This window comes from Palaemon carinicauda, chromosome 7, assembly GCF_036898095.1.
Source record: "Palaemon carinicauda isolate YSFRI2023 chromosome 7, ASM3689809v2, whole genome shotgun sequence".
Taxonomy (NCBI): Eukaryota; Metazoa; Arthropoda; class Malacostraca; order Decapoda; family Palaemonidae; genus Palaemon; species Palaemon carinicauda.
Genome location: NC_090731.1, coordinates 13684209 through 13689208, shown reverse-complemented (window position 1 = coordinate 13689208; position 5000 = coordinate 13684209).

The following is a 5000-nucleotide window of genomic DNA, read 5'->3' as shown; positions in this document are numbered from 1 at the left end:
TGTTAGCTAACTGCCACCATTTCCCTTTCACACACCTTTCCTAAAATTTCCAAACTATTCCCTACCATTATTTGTTAGCTAACTGCCACCATTTCCCTTTCACACACCTTTCCTAAAATTTTCAAACTATTCCCTACCATTATTTGTTAGCTAACTGCCACCATTTCCCTTTCACACACCTTTCCTAAAATTTTCAAACTATTCCCTACCATTATTTGTTAGCTAAGTGCCACCATTTCCCTTTCACACACCTTTCCTAAAATTTCCAAACTATTCCGTACCATTATTTGTTAGCTAACTGCCACCATTTCCCTTTCACACACCATTCCTAAAATTTCCAAACTATTCCCTACCATTATTTGTTAGCTAACTGCCACCATTTCCCTTTCACACACCTTTCCTAAAATTTCCAAACTATTCCCTACCATTATTTGTTAGCTAACTGCCACCATTTCCCTTTCACACACCTTTCCTAAAATTTTCAAACTATTCCCTACCATTATTTGTTAGCTAACTGCCACCATTTCCCTTTCACACACCATTCCTAAAATTTTCAAACTATTCCCTACCATTATTTGTTAGCTAACTGCCACCATTTCCCTTTCACACACCTTTCCTAAAATTTCCAAACTATTCCGTACCATTATTTGTTAGCTAACTGCCACCATTTCCCTTTCACACACCTTTCCTAAAATTTCCAAACTATTCCGTACCATTATTTGTTAGCTAACTGCCACCATTTCCCTTTCACACACCTTTCCTAAAATTTCCAAACTATTCCCTACCATTATTTGTTAGCTAACTGCCACCATTTCCCTTTCACACACCTTTCCTAAAATTTCCAAACTATTCCGTACCATTATTTGTTAGCTAACTGCCACCATTTCCCTTTCACACACCTTTCCTAAAATTTCCAAACTATTCCGTACCATTATTTGTTAGCTAACTGCCACCATTTCCCTTTCACACACCTTTCCTAAAATTTCCAAACTATTCCGTACCATTATTTGTTAGCTAACTGCCACCATTTCCCTTTCACACACCTTTCCTAAAATTTCCAAACTATTCCGTACCATTATTTGTTAGCTAACTGCCACCATTTCCCTTTCACACACCTTTCCTAAAATTTCCAAACTATTCCCTACCATTATTTGTTAGCTAACTGCCACCATTTCCCTTTCACACACCTTTCCTAAAATTTCCAAACTATTCCGTACCATTATTTGTTAGCTAACTGCCACCATTTCCCTTTCACACACCTTTCCTAAAATTTCCAAACTATTCCGTACCATTATTTGTTAGCTAACTGCCACCATTTCCCTTTCACACACCTTTCCTAAAATTTCCAAACTATTCCGTACCATTATTTGTTAGCTAACTGCCACCATTTCCCTTTCACACACCTTTCCTAAAATTTCCAAACTATTCCGTACCATTATTTGTTAGCTAACTGCCACCATTTCCCTTTCACACACCTTTCCTAAAATTTCCAAACTATTCCGTACCATTATTTGTTAGCTAACTGCCACCATTTCCCTTTCACACACCTTTCCTAAAATTTCCAAACTATTCCGTACCATTATTTGTTAGCTAACTGCCACCATTTCCCTTTCACACACCTTTCCTAAAATTTCCAAACTATTCCGTACCATTATTTGTTAGCTAACTGCCACCATTTCCCTTTCACACACCTTTCCTAAAATTTCCAAACTATTCCGTACCATTATTTGTTAGCTAACTGCCACCATTTCCCTTTCACACACCTTTCCTAAAATTTCCAAACTATTCCGTACCATTATTTGTTAGCTAACTGCCACCATTTCCCTTTCACACACCATTCCTAAAATTTCCAAACTATTCCGTACCATTATTTGTTAGCTAACTGCCACCATTTCCCTTTCACACACCTTTCCTAAAATTTCCAAACTATTCCGTACCATTATTTGTTAGCTAACTGCCACCATTTCCCTTTCACACACCTTTCCTAAAATTTCCAAACTATTCCGTACCATTATTTGTTAGCTAACTGCCACCATTTCCCTTTCACACACCTTTCCTAAAATTTCCAAACTATTCCGTACCATTATTTGTTAGCTAACTGCCACCATTTCCCTTTCACACACCTTTCCTAAAATTTCCAAACTATTCCGTACCATTATTTGTTAGCTAACTGCCACCATTTCTCTTTCACACACCTTTCCTAAAATTTCCAAACTATTCCCTACCATTATTTGTTAGCTAACTGCCACCATTTCCCTTTCACACACCTTTCCTAAAATTTCCAAACTATTCCCTACCATTATTTGTTAGCTAACTGCCACCATTTCTCTTTCACACACCTTTCCTAAAATTTTCAAACTATTCCGTACCATTATTTGTTAGCTAACTGCCACCATTTCCCTTTCACACACCTTTCCTAAAATTTCCAAACTATTCCGTACCATTATTTGTTAGCTAACTGCCACCATTTCCCTTTCACACACCTTTCCTAAAATTTCCAAACTATTCCGTACCATTATTTGTTAGCTAACTGCCACCATTTCTCTTTCACACACCTTTCCTAAAATTTCCAAACTATTCCGTACCATTATTTGTTAGCTAACTGCCACCATTTCTCTTTCACACACCTTTCCTAAAATTTCCAAACTATTCCCTACCATTATTTGTTAGCTAACTGCCACCATTTCTCTTTCACACACCTTTCCTAAAATTTTCAAACTATTCCCTACCATTATTTGTTAGCTAACTGCCACCATTTCTCTTTCACACACCTTTCCTAAAATTTTCAAACTATTCCCTACCATTATTTGTTAGCTAACTGCCACCATTTCTCTTTCACACACCTTTCCTAAAATTTTCAAACTATTCCCTACCATTATTTGTTAGCTAACTGCCACCATTTCCCTTTCACACACCTTTCCTAAAATTTTCAAACTATTCCCTACCATTATTTGTTAGCTAACTGCCACCATTTCTCTTTCACACACCATTCCTAAAATTTCCAAACTATTCCGTACCATTATTTGTTAGCTAACTGCCACCATTTCCCTTTCACACACCTTTCCTAAAATTTCCAAACTATTCCGTACCATTATTTGTTAGCTAACTGCCACCATTTCCCTTTCACACACCTTTCCTAAAATTTTCAAACTATTCCCTACCATTATTTGTTAGCTAACTGCCACCATTTCCCTTTCACACACCTTTCCTAAAATTTCCAAACTATTCCGTACCATTATTTGTTAGCTAACTGCCACCATTTCTCTTTCACACACCTTTCCTAAAATTTCCAAACTATTCCGTACCATTATTTGTTAGCTAACTGCCACCATTTCCCTTTCACACACCTTTCCTAAAATTTCCAAACTATTCCGTACCATTATTTGTTAGCTAACTGCCACCATTTCTCTTTCACACACCTTTCCTAAAATTTTCAAACTATTCCCTACCATTATTTGTTAGCTAACTGCCACCATTTCTCTTTCACACACCTTTCCTAAAATTTTCAAACTATTCCCTACCATTATTTGTTAGCTAACTGCCACCATTTCCCTTTCACACACCTTTCCTAAAATTTCCAAACTATTCCCTACCATTATTTGTTAGCTAAGTGCCACCATTTCCCTTTCACACACCTTTCCTAAAATTTTCAAACTATTCCCTACCATTATTTGTTAGCTAAGTGCCACCATTTCCCTTTCACACACCATTCCTAAAATTTCCAAACTATTCCGTACCATTATTTGTTAGCTAACTGCCACCATTTCCCTTTCACACACCTTTCCTAAAATTTCCAAACTATTCCCTACCATTATTTGTTAGCTAACTGCCACCATTTCCCTTTCACACACCTTTCCTAAAATTTCCAAACTATTCCCTACCATTATTTGTTAGCTAACTGCCACCATTTCCCTTTCACACACCTTTCCTAAAATTTTCAAACTATTCCCTAACATTATTAATTAGCTAACTGTCACCATTTCTCTTCCACCCCTTAGTTAGCTAACTGCCACCATTCTTCTTTACCACAACTTTTTTAAAATTTCAAGACTATTCCCTACCATTATTAGTTAGCTAACTGCTACCATTTCTCTACCATTCCCCTTCCAATCAGCTAAAAATTAGATAAAATTGTGATCAAACCACACTTCACATTACTCTTACTAATGCCTAACTTTCCAAACTACTCCCTACCATAATTAGTTAGCTAACTGCCACCATTCTTCTTTCCCCCACCTATCTTGAAGTTTCAAGACTACTCTCTACCATTATTAGTTAGCTAAGCGCCACCATTCTTCTTTCCCCCACCTTTCCTATTAGTTAAAAAAATATAACGAGTAGCATATCATCTTGGCACCCTACTATGGAACGCCTTGAAACGATTAATGCCAGGTCATCAAATAACGCACATACTCGAGGGCAAATCTAAACCTCCTGTTATCGTGCACAATCGAGTTACTATAATCAAACCAATCCTTTCGTAGTATTTTGACAACGATCATCTTATTAGAGAAAGCGAGGAGAAAGTGGAGAGAAAGCGAAGAGGAAGGAAAGAGAAAGCAAAGAGAAAACAAAGAGAAAATGAAGAGAAAGCAAAGAGAAAGCGAGAGCCTGTGGCGAATGGGATGAGTATTAAACGATCATCTTTAAAGAGAAAGCAAAAAGAAAGTGAAGGGAAAGCGAAGAAAAGGCAAAGAGAAAGCTAAGAAAAAGCAAAGGGAAAACAAAGAGAAAGCAAAGAAAAAGCAAAAAGACGGCAAAGAGAAAGCGAAGAGAAAACAAAGACAAAGCAAAGAGAAAGCGAAAAGAAAGCAAAGAAAAAGGCAAAGAGAAAGCAAATAAAAGCGAGAACTTATGACGAATGGGATGAGTATCGAACGAAAGAGAATAGAATATTCATTCCTTTATTGGCCTCGTTAGTTAAGACAGCGAGAACCTATCCTGCATTCGATCATCGTATAACTCATGTAATTAAGGACATGGCGAACCATGTTATTTCC